Raw genomic sequence first — 12,929 nt, forward strand, 5'->3', positions numbered from 1 at the left:
TTAACACCAATCAACATAGTCACATGTACCAATCACAGAGCCCTCAACTCTACATAATCGCAAACTGCAATTTTACGCTCTCTTTGCTACTACGTAGCCAGTTAAGCGTCTCGTTTTCAATATATATGTCGGAGTATGATTACTGTGTTAGGTTATTGTGTTGTGTATTTCATGGTTAATTAGACACTGATACTAACATACCTAAGAAACTGTTTGAAATGATCAGAAACCAATCTACCTGAGAACCGATCTTGTTTCCACAAACAACAAAGCACCCCCTAATTGTTAAACCGTTGCCTCCTTTTTTGCTTAAAAAACATCGCAAATTACTAGCAATATTGAGATCGCTCTCAAACTAGTTTCGCACCAACCCCTCCTCCACCCCTCCACAATAGATAATGAAGCCTGGCTGTATAATCGCCTCATCGAACCGAAAAATAATACCTCCTGGTCTAGCTTCATAACCTTTGATGAGATTCTGGTGACGCTACGTACGTTTAATTATGATATTCCGAGCGTTAAAACATACACTGCCAAACGCGCCTTCACATCCTCACCTCCTCATCCTCACACACCCTCACTCACCCTCACACCCCTCACAACCCTCTCACCCTCACTCAGCCTCACACCCCCTCACCCTCACACACCCTCACACACCCTCACCCTCGCACCCTCTCACCGTCACCCCCTCTCCCTCACACACCCTTACCCTCATCCCCTCACCCTCACACACACTGTCACCCTCACCCTCACACCCCCTAACCCTCACCACCTCACACACCCTCACTCACCCTCACTCACCCTCACTCACCCTCACTCACCCTCACTCACCCTCACTCACCCTCACACACCCTCACACACCCACACCCTCCCCCTCACACACCCTCACCCTCACACACCCTCACCTTCACTCACCCTCACACCCTCACACACCCACTCACCCTCACACACCCACTCACCCTCACACCTGCTGCACTCTCCTGCTCTCTGGAGATGTGGCCTAACGACCAGAGCTGCCATCTATGTCACGTAAATACAAAACATGTTGCATTCCAAATGCTATAGGTGTCACATTCGCAAAAGTTATAACTATTGGCGTTGTAAATGACAAAGCTATCAATTTAGCTATTTTAAAAACCAACAAATAAATAAAATATTTGTCATTTACAAGACCAATAGCTCCAACTTTTCTAATGCGAGACCTATTGCATTTCCAATGCTTGTTTTGGAGACCGTGTAGTCTGAACTTTTTTCTGTCCTTCAGAGTATGTTTGGAAAACTTCTGAGAGTGACCACAGATCTCATGATGGTGAGACTCCAGAAGGAAAACAAAACAGAATGAGGGTCTATCTGAGCCTTTTTCTTCCCACAGGAAGGTACTTAACAAAGTGAAGGCATTATTGACAGGAAAATAAACTATTTTCGGTCAGAAAAATGGCTGTCTGCACTCTAGGTGCTGAAAAATGTCAAATTACTTAAAAAAGAGAAGAATTTGGAAAGACTTTCCAGTGATTTTGTTTTGCCTAAAGGTCAGACGTCTTTGCTGCAGGAGACTGAAAAGTTAACTCACCTGTGAGGCATGATGGGATACAGGGGGTACTGTGAGGTTCTTAAAGGCACAGGGCAGCTTTCTCTACTATTCTTTGAATGGCAGCCTATTGGCTAGCAATATCCCATGTTCCTTTTTTAAAAAGGTTTATGAAACATTTCCTATAGTCCTTTAATTATTAACGACCTATTTCTATGTAATTGAATTCTTTTTTAAAATGACAATTCAATGTAATCTGCCCATTCGAAGCCTTTCTTCAGCCTGTGTGTATGTATGTATATATGTATGTGTGTGTGTATATATATATATATATATATATATATATATATATATATATATATGTGTGTATATATATATATATATATATATGTGTGTATATATATATATATATATATATATATCTATATATATATCCCGGAAACATTCATCCAGGTCCCAACTGTAGTAAAGGTTCGCCATTTTTTCGAATTATTTTGTGTACCACCGTACAGAATCTCATTACCTCTGGTAGCATAGAAGCCTGTACAGCACCTGTACACTTACCCAGTCAAGGGCCGTATCAAATGCTGGTAGTGTGCATGTGTTTAGTCACTGAAGCCATGATCCCTCAAGAAAAGACTCCGGAGTTATACAACTGAAAGCAATAAAATAGTGTTCCACATGGAACTCACGCGCACACACACGCGCGCACACACACAGACACACACATACATACATACATACATACATGTAGTTGACCTTGAAGTTGTTCTTATTATGAGACACCTGCTGAGCACTTCACATTTGTTGCTTTAAATGCTAGGTTTGAGTACTGTTTTTTGCATTTGTATCTAATAAAATTGAAAGTTTTATTGAGCAGTTTTGAATCTTTGTCAATTGTATTCCTCACTCATGCCTGACATTTTCATTGATCCCAAATTGTTACCTCCAGAATGTGTGCAGAAATAACGAGTTTCAATATAGATTTTTTTATGTTTTTCATGCTGATTAAAATATATTTATTGTGACCATATTTTAGAGAGTTGAAAGCCATTTGTCTCCATGTATGGAGTTAACAAGATTAGCAGAAGCTGGCTCAATAATAAACGGAACAGTAGCCATTCAAACCTTGAACCTTTCAAAGGATGATATGACTATATGGGAAACTTACTCTGTGTGTAATCTGCAATTTTTGGATTCAGATTCCACTCCACCCACTTCAAAGAAAGCAAACCAGCTCATGCCACCACACTGGTCTGAGTGATCAGTGAAGCACACATCCATTCCTTAGCAAGTCTACAAACCCACAAAAACACTAAAAATGCAGCTTATGCGTATGCACCCAGAAAGTGCAACAAATTACATGTTATGTATACCATACCGTACGTGATGAGCTGTGCTCCACCCTGTGTTAATATTATGCCTCATGTCTGTTTGAACTCCTGTGTGCCGCAACATGCAACTTACCCCAGTGATTTTTAAATAACTTAAAATAATCTATAGTGATTTTCAATTGATTCATTATTTCTTTGGTTGAAGTGTCAATTTTTGTCAGCACAGTTTAGTCTTTTTTTTTTTTTTCCCCAGTACTACTGTGAGGAATTTTGATAAAAGGTGGGTTACTTTCTCTTATTGAAAGCACATTGTATTATTAAGCATGATCAATGGGGCTTTGCAATAAATTCCAAGCAAGCGTTTGATAGATCATTTTCTGGTTTATATCTGATTTGTATGCAATCTAGGACTTTTGCTATTCATATGCAAATTGCCCTTATCACTCGTCCGAGAGCGGAGTCGTATTTTAGTGTGAGATCACCGGTGACTTACTTTTCCAGTGAGGTCACAATGTATCATTAGAAAGACGTTAGCTTGGTGAGATGCACGTTACCTGCCACAGTACTAGGACATAAGCTGGTAGAAAAATACAGTGGTGGTGTGCATCAAGTTTGTTGTGTTAATAGACCTCTTTAAAATAGGTAGGGTGCCACATGCTTTTTGTTAGATTTATTTAGTTAGGAAGATTATTCAGTGTTAAGACTCCATAGAAGAAAATAAAGCATCTTTTATTTTTATGCAGGATGTGTATTTAAAGTAAAGATAGCTATGCCCGCTGTACACAACATTCGAATGTACTGAAGATGCTTTTTGAGCCCAGGTAAGCAGTTTATATTTAATTAAAGGAGCCGATTCATAATGTGTTTGCATATCTCAATAAAAGGTTAGTATTTTTATATTGTTTTTCTTGTTTTATTTCCAGGTTAGTGCTGCTCTTTCCAGAGAGAACTGGATTTTAGTGAGTTTCTGTTGTGGTAAGTCTATAGAACTCTAGAATTATTACCCCCACAATATATTTTGTTCTAAAAAAAAATAGAGATTAAACAAATGTGCAAACCAAAACTCTGTTTAGGATTGCTGCTTACTATTTCGTATTCATGCCATACTTTCTGGTTATTTTTTCCCTACAGTAATCTGAAATGTAAGTGTCATATAATAAAGTGTTGTGTAGGGAGCTTTACCCCCCAAAATACAGTAACCATTTCTGTATCTATATATCTCGAGACAAGTTTAAAACAGTCACTCAGAATTGCATGGTTAGGGTTTACTGTGAACAAGATGCATTTTGGACAAATGCGTGGCCTTGTTCATAGTAAACGCTATGATTTCAATTTTTTGTATGACTTTTTTTGTAAATGCAGTTAATATAAAAATCAATGGTTAAATCTTTGTTATAGTTAGAAAGGTTATTCTTTTTTACAAACCATACATAGGTACACAAACATTTGAAATTCTTCAGTTATAGATGTACGTTTAAATGTATGTTACTTTATTTGTAGGTCTAGGTCATGCGCTGGACTGGCGAGACATTTAGTAGCTGGCTTTTAAAAGTGCTACTTTTGCTGGCCACCAGCTTGCTGTCATGCGTACAAGCAACGGCGACATGCCCAGCTGCCATCTGACTTTCGCACGGCGCGGCTGTGTCAGTTTCACGGCTGCGCGGCCATTGCTTGTTAATTACTGCAAGCAGCCTTTATGATCGTCTCGCGCGTTTGCTACGTGCTGATTAAACTGTACTGCCTTTCACCTGTTCGTGCCTGCCGTCTGCCATGTCACACTAGTTGTGTCATTTTTACTGCTCTTCTTAGATGTCCTCTTGCCTTGCCGTGTTTTTTTTTTACATTTACACCAAGCTGTCCGTTACGCTCGCCTTGTGCGTATGCCTTTAACTGCTTCATTAGTGCTTGTGCCTGCCGTCTGCCACGCTCTCCATTATTGTTCTTCACAGCTCATCTTAGAGCTTGCGCTACGTTTCATTGCACATTTGTTTGTGCCATTCACCTGCATTTTTCTTTAGAGCCTGCGCTCTGTGCCACCGCCCTCGATATTGTGTCTTCTCACGAGCGTGTCTATTATTGATCACTCTGCCTGTGTTGCGAGAGCATCGTGAAATACTTCTGCCAGCAATTTTGTTTTCTTCTAAAGATTAAAGTGTTGTGGCCACTCGCATAGTAAAGCGACACTTACCTCTTGCTGTTCACCCTGGTGTCCTCAGTTCTTTCTTCCTCATTACCTCGCTCTCATCAACACCATAGAGCGTGAAATCGCTCAGACTCTTTCTTCTGCAACAATTTTTATTCCACTTCTGTGCGGTTTTTTCCACCCAAAAAACTTTACATCTCACAAACTTAATTAGTGGGTTCATTTATTATTTCTTTCCATTATGTTTGGCGGTATGAAAACCATACATGGACATATGGACCACATTACAATAGCACAAGGTGAATGCTGAATCCATATCCATGAAAACGATGCAGCGATATGCGGCATAATATCTGGATTCAGTAATTAAGGAAGCAACAAGTGCGTATCCGCCAGCTTATTAATACAATTTGACACATTTTCGCAATTTTTGCATACGAAAATTGAAACCTTTCGCTGACAAATCTCCTAATCGGCGCAAAGTTGCTGCAGCACTTGGACGGTTACAAGTGTGAGCCACTTATCTGTGAGGACATCAGGATGGATGCCAAGCACAGCGAGAGGCTCTCCAACCTCGCCAAAGGGTCCACTCCCCGAGCCCAGGGTGCTTGGAGGTTGATTGTAATTGTATTCTTTCAAAGGTTTGCCAATTTACTAGTGTAATGATCCACGGCTGAGAAATGTACCTGAAGCCACTTGTGTTACAATCCTCGGCTTAGGGGAAGGAATAATAAGTTTTGGACAGGTTCTTGCACATTTAAAGCTTTTACAATGCTAATAATACCTGAGTTACTGTAATGGGCGATGGGAATAGTACAGATGACGGCCTGAGCAGTAGGGCTGGAGAGACAGCCACATTGCCAGCTACTGCAGGCACATTTTGGGCCTAATTCTCGGGCTTATAGATAATTGAACCATTTTGGTCAGAAGACATAGAAATGACATTTATAATAATATATATAATATATATTATTATATAATTATAATAATAGTGGGAAAGTGCAAGTTTAAAAGAAAATGCCTGTCTGTCGCAGGGCAATAGTCCCTTAGTGCTTGAAATGGGAAAAAAGAAGTGCAGTTATCTTTTATCAGAGTTTCTACTTGCTTCTGAGAAGTGCCGGTACTCGCCTATTAAAAGTACGAAATAAGTGCAGGTGCTTCGTACCCGACAGTACCAGCCATTTAAAGCACTGCCCTTAGATACGTACAACACAGCTAAGTGGAAAACGAACATGGATTCCCCCGGTAGAGAAGCCGTTGAATGTTGTGTGTGTTGTGAATGTCTGTGACGTGTGTCTTTAGTAGTCCATGCCGTAGAGTTGTGTACTCTGCTGTGTATTGACTTAGTGTCACTAGTGTGCTTAAGCTAATGTCCCCGTTGCAATGCATAGTCTGAGGGTGGAAGTTTTTGCTGTGGTGTTGAGGACCAGAGGCGGTGAGGTAGTTTCACACTGAATATATGTATCATGCCTTACTTGAAGTGCTTATCTTTGTGTTCACCATTGCCGCTGTGCTCACCAGTGGCGGCGCATCATCAGCGCCCTCTACACACGTATCTCAGTTCTGCGTAGAATGACGCACTTTCTTCACTCTGCCACTTTAAGGCTTAATCAGTCAGAGCTCCTTGAAGGAAAACCTAAAAAATGTACACCTTCCTTATGAATTAAATTCTGCAGGTCCACAGCTGAGCGATCCTAAAACATGCGTTATTCACACGCAACGCTCTCACTCCTGAGTTTCTCAGCAGCACTTAAATATTTTGCGTGCACAGCGGCAATAAAACAAGCATTGGCATAGCCAATAGGTCTCGCCTGTGGGACCTTATAAGTGTTTAGTTATCCAGCATAATATCCATGGCGCAACAACATCAAGTGTTGCATGGCTAAACGCTTATAAGGTCCCAAAGGTGAGACCTATTGGCTATGCCAGTGCTTGTTTCTTTAGCTAAAACTGTTTTGCTTTCTCATGCACTGCTCATACCTGTTTGGATTATCAGTTATAACATGCAAAATATTTACAATAAGTTTGACATTACAAATCTTATCTTTTGTGAGAACAGTGCATAGTAGAGTGCGAGTTCTAGTTAATATAGTGTGGCTACCGAGTTGACTACACTGTAATGGAGGTGCACGAGTTATAATAAGTTGAAGTTGTTGCGTAAATTATACATTGAAGGTATACGTTTATAAATCTAAGATGTAACTAACTGAAGAATTTCTATTTTGAGCTTGATTTGTATAAAAATAATTACATTTTCCCAACTTTAACATGGTTGAACTGTTGATTTCTAATTTAAGAAAATTTTTAATTGTGGAGTTTGCTGTCGTGTGGTGTGGTAAAGTAGAAGTGTTGTAAATTTTGCTGTCGTAGACTAGTGTAGTGGAGTAGTAGACAGTGGTGTGATGAACAGCGGAGTGTTGTGCGGTGCGGTATCGTGGAGTAGCTATTAGTGGAATGCCAGAGTGTAGGAATGTAGAGGGAGTGGAGTGGAATAACATTGTTTTACTGGCATACAGTCTAGTGAGGTGGACTGGCATATAGTGGAATAGCATAGAGTGACGTAACCTCGAGTGTCATACACGTACGCAGTAGCGTAGTGCGATACAATGTAGTGCTGTGATTTATTGTAGAGTGGCAGAGTATAGTGCCATAGAATGGGTGATGTGCGGAGTTGTGTACAGTGGAATGGCATAGAGGAAATGGCTTAGAATGTAGTGTCATAGAGAGGAGTTGCATATAGACCAAATCGCCTAGAGTGTAGTGTTGTACATCGGAGTGTAAGAACGTACAGTGTATTGGCTTATAGTGTAGTGTCATAAAATAGTGGCGCAGAATGTAGTAGCATACAGCGTAGTAGTGTGGGTTGGCGTACAGTTGATTAGCATGGATTGGCATGCAGCGTAGTAATCGAACAAGATATACCCTCAAAATGTGTTAAGTTGTAGATGTGAAGTGGCAGGAAAAGATATTTGATGTGAATGTTAATTTTTAGTAGTATGTGTGAATAGTCTAATTGGTTTTAAAGTTTAAAAATACTTAGTTGTATATTATGCTGCGGAATACCATGGTAAGTTTGTGGTATACTGCAGTTCATGCACATAATGCAGTATTTGATATTTGATAATCTAATGGCTGTTTGCCAAAGGTAAAAGGCAGTCGTGTAATTTACAGCACGTTTTATCTGTGTTCTGGGTTAGTCTTAGATGTACGCAAGTTGTAGGTTTTATTGTTGTTCCAGTCGGTTACCACTTTATTAAAGTGTTAATTGGTAGTGAAATGTATTTATAGTTTTTAATGTATTTTTACAGCAGTTAAGGAAGAACGGAGCAACTTGAACTTTTGTTGTTGAAAATAGTATGTTAATTTGAAGCTATTACAGTAGTACTCCATCCACAGTAATCTTGAGGCAGTACCACAATACTCCTTACTTTTTTCTATATATGTATATATAGGTATAACATTTTATCCTACCTATTACTACTTTGTTAAAGTGCTAATTGTTAGGGGAAAAATATCAAACCTACCCTTATGCTTACATCTAAGGGTGAAACACTGAACAGTGGCAAACTACCTAAAAACATGGCTTACTTTAACTTTACTAAAAGCAGTCATTAGCCAATCACAAAAGGACTTGGCATTGAAATGTACCATGTAAGTTCTGCTGTACCAACGTGACAACAGATAGTTACATTTTCTTGACCCTTATAACTTCATAAGCACTATAACACTTGCTGTACCAAAAATAATCATCTAGACACAGATTTATATTCATGGAAAGTTTACTAAAAGTCTTTTCAGCTGTTTCTGCATTACGTTAAATACAAAAGTCTATGGAAAATACATTGTAGGGAAAAACAGTCTGTTGTGGGACCCCCTTTCATCTTTGCACACTGTTGGCAATTCACCACCAGTGATTAGGGAATAAAAATCTGAGGAATTATAGCTAGTAATCCTGACCATAACTACGTAGTGGCTACCAAAACTATGATAGGTATAAATATATCTGTATCTATATATATCTTATTTGAGTTCCGGGCTAGGATTCGTATAATTATGTATGGCTTACTAAGGGGGATGAAGGTGCTAGGTGTGTTGGGTTCTTGAGTTCCCAATAAGCACAAACGCTGTTTTTTTTAAAGTGCTCACCTGAGGCTCCTTATGTCAAAATTGTTGACACTGTAATCTCCCAAATATATATATATATATATATATATATATCAAAACGAAGAGTTTGCCTGTGATGGAAGGAGTCCACGGAACAGGTAAGAATCAGCCACATTCTTTATTTGAAGCAACAGCGGGGAAAATAACACAGCGGCAAACAAGTTCATCCTGCCTGACGCGTTTCGTGCTCGCGCACTTTGTCAAAGGCACCGGATTTCAGAGGCAGCAGCATGACAAGTGTTGGCACCACGCTAAATATTGAAAGTTTCGCCCTGGTGGGCGTGGCCACACAGTGGCCTGATGGAACTTGTGGTCCGAGTCTTTCTCAAGTGAGCTGCCATGCCGTTACATCCTGGAAAATAAAACAACAGTGTGTTTGCGCCGCCAGGCAAACTTCCTCGTTGCTGATGATGACCTTCAAATAACCAGCACTGTTCCCCAATTCAAAGGCGTCGTTTGGCGACTCTGATGGTGGGCTGCTCGCAGCCCCAGGACTCTCCTCCGCGGCTCAGGCAGGCCGCTTAACACCAAAACGAAGAGTTTGCCTGTGATGGAAGGAGTCCACGGAACAGGTAAGAATCAGCCACATTCTTTATTTGAAGCAACAGCGGGGAAAATAACACAGCGGCAAACAAGTTCATCCTGCCTGACGCGTTTCGTGCTCGCGCACTTTGTCAAAGGCACCGGATTTCAGAGGCAGCAGCATGACAAGTGTTGGCACCACGCTAAATATTGAAAGTCTCGCCCTGGTGGGCGTGGCCACACAGTGGCCTGATGGAACTTGTGGTCCGAGTCTTTCTCAAGTGAGCTGCCATGCCGTTACATCCTGGAAAATAAAACAGTGTGTTTGCGCCGCCAGGCAAACTTCCTCGTTGCTGATGACCTTCAAATAACCAGCACTGTTCCCCAATTCAAAGGCGTCGTTTGGCGACTCTGATGGTGGGCTGCTCGCAGCCCCAGGACTCTCCGCCGCGGCTCAGGCAGGCCGCTTAACACCAAAACGAAGAGTTTGCCTGTGATGGAAGGAGTCCACGGAACAGGTAAGAATCAGCCACATTCTTTATTTGAAGCAACAGCGGGGAAAATAACACAGCGGCAAATATATATATATATATGCACATGTACACACACACGTCTTGGCAGCAGTTCAGCAAAAGACGAGACGAGCCCAAGGACGGTGCAATATTATTTATTGTAGCCCAAACACCACACCGACCATTACGCGTTTTAGCCTGCGAAGGGCCTTGATCACATGACAATATATATATCTTTGCAAGATGGTGTATGGTTGGCTATAATTTGTAATTGTGTAATTCAGATGTACAATGATGTAGAGTGATCAAAGTAACATTGAAACTCATTTGGACTTCAGTGCTTTGGAGAGTTAGTTGACACCCCAGTTCTGGAGTCCATATTTAAATCAAGCACATAAGAAAGCTCATGCGCTGTTTGTTACGCAACTTTGGTGTCCTTACCAAGAACATACTGGTGCTGGCCCTCTGCTTACCATTGATTGGCTTTTCTGTCACTTATTTGAATGCCTCTTATTTGTGTTGTAACTTATCAATCTTGTTTGACTTTCCCACATTCCCTAGCCCTTTTACCATCTGTCTTGACTGGCCACCTTCTATGCTTCCATTGCTTGCTTTTCACATACTACTTTAGGTCTCGTCTAGGCATTGCATGCTATATCTACCCGAGACGTTCTGTATCCAGAATATGGTACAAATGTAGGGGCTCCCAGTGTGGAACCGTTTAGGAAAAGGACACAGTAGGAACTTTGAAAGTGAATAAGAGCAATATAGATTTACTGTTATGTACTCACAATGAATCAAAACACAAAGTATGGTTCACAATTTAATGAAATCAGAAGGAAAGTTAGTTGATTCAGAAATGACAAAACAGCAGTGCCCCAGGAAGGAGAGGGAGGGGTTTAGGTGCAAGGAGGGTGTGGAGGTTACTAGGAAAATGGGAAGGGAGTGCTGGTCGGCATGACCTGATTCCTGAAATAGTTACAACTGTGTTGGCTTGTAAATTCAACCACACTTTTCACATGAATGTTCAGAAAATGTCATAACATGCCATCAAAAATAGCCATTGTGGACAATTCAACATTATGGTCGGTTGCTGGCAAACAGGATTGTCATCGATGTTTCGACCCCTCAAGTTCTAGGTGACAATGTGACCTTAGGACGGGGCCTTCATCAGGACAAAGGAGGGAGGGGCAAGGAACCGTGAATGTCAATCGTCACGGTCAAAGATTACATGGTAAGGGTGGGCCCTTAAGCTCCATGTGCGAGAAAAAGGGACAAATCAAACGAGGTCTTTGATTCAACTGTGCTAATCGATAGCAAGAAAACAGAGTGCTCCCCCTGGAATCGGTCGGCCACTGCCATGACAGAAATTACGTTTGTGATAGGCTTAATGAGTTATATTGATGCCGCCGGCAAACGGTCGGTACTCGCGTTCAGAAAAACCGGTAAAAAGGGACCGCAGTAGCGTCAGTCACTCCAGTAGAATATGAGCTTGGAGAACAGCACATCTTTTTAATTGGTTCCTCTTTCTGGCATTTGAAAATCCTTGGTGTTATTTGGTGGATACACTTAGTATCCTCCCTTGAGGACTACCCCTGTTACATGTGCTCTTACTCGTCTGGGTTATTTAGAGAACATTGAAAGCACTTTTATTTTTGTTGGCCTGCCTCTGCTCATCAAGTGTTCTTCTTTACTTCACGTCTGGCAGATCATTTGCCCTGCCCCGCCCCCTCACCTCTCCCACAACACTGCTTGCCCGCCCCACCACCCCTCTGAGGTCTGCTTGTTTTTTTCTTTTAATTTAAAATAATATTTTACGCTTAATCTATGCTGTCTCTCCCCACCTCTGCCTCTCCTACATAATTGCTTGTCCGCCCCTCCAAAATCACTGCTTTTCATTTTTTGTTTAAATTAGTAGAGCTTGGGCACTGAGAGAGATTAAGTGATTTGCCAAGAATCACAGAATGTTGAGCCGACTCAGAGGCTCGAACACACAGATCCCTAGCTTCTGAGTCTGCAGGTCTGACCGCTGCGCCACATCTTCTACCTCTGGGGATAACATGCTGCAGAATAACAACTTTGAGCCTGAACAGAAATTAAACATGTTTCCTACAGCTCACCTTGCTTCTGCGCCAATTCCTCTTTTTTCCCCAAGGCGATAACTGCGCAGTGACCAGGAAGCATTAACCAAACGCAAACAAATCTTGCACTAGCAGGATTCAGAGGCACAGAAGAGGAATGCAGTAACTTTGTACGCGCCTGCTGGAGGTGCCATCTGCTGCTCAGTGTTAAATCCTCGGCTGCAGCTGGAATGAAGCTCGCATGCTCTGCCGTTCTGCGTGCCGCTACCGGCCCGACTGTGTGACAAGGGCGCCTCATGCATAGTAGGATAGAAGGTGAAATACTCCCATTCTGCGAGTAACACGCCAACTTCCATGAAGCTGCCTGGGTTCTATTACTGCTGTGAGGGCAAGTTATTACATTACACAGAAACACAACTACACAAAGCCCACACCCACATCCTTTTTTCTCTTCGATCTTAGTCTGTGATTGTTGAACATAGCTGAGAGAACTCTATCATTGGCTGATAGACTGCCTTCAAATCATCAGATGTTTTGCTTTGAATTGATAAGAGAAAAAAAAAGTTAACACTATTTCAGCAGAAGGGGTGGAATGTAAAAGGCTGCATTTTTGTGTAGGTAAAAAAAAGTAGAAGAAAAGGTGCC

At 41.4% G+C, this 12,929-nt stretch overlaps 1 protein-coding gene across 6 annotated transcripts in view; it reads left to right on the forward strand.

Moving 5' to 3' along the window:
• Positions 1-12,929, forward strand: part of NCOA3 (nuclear receptor coactivator 3) — a 633,192-nt gene that overhangs the window by 242,984 nt on the left and 377,279 nt on the right. For 3 of the 6 annotated variants that reach the window (XM_086932603.1, XM_086932607.1, XM_086932608.1), the window contains exon 3: positions 3,606-3,683. The exons of 1 other annotated variant lie outside the window; for it this stretch is intronic. The gene's annotated coding sequence lies outside the window, so the exon portion shown is untranslated. Of the gene's footprint in view, positions 1-3,605; positions 3,684-3,785; positions 3,838-12,929 lie in introns of all 6 variants that reach the window. 2 more of the 6 variants (XM_086932604.1, XM_086932606.1) reach the window with 1 other exon arrangement.

Source organism: Lissotriton vulgaris, chromosome 7, assembly GCF_964263255.1.
Source record: "Lissotriton vulgaris chromosome 7, aLisVul1.2, whole genome shotgun sequence".
NCBI classification, from domain to species: domain Eukaryota; kingdom Metazoa; phylum Chordata; class Amphibia; order Caudata; family Salamandridae; genus Lissotriton; species Lissotriton vulgaris.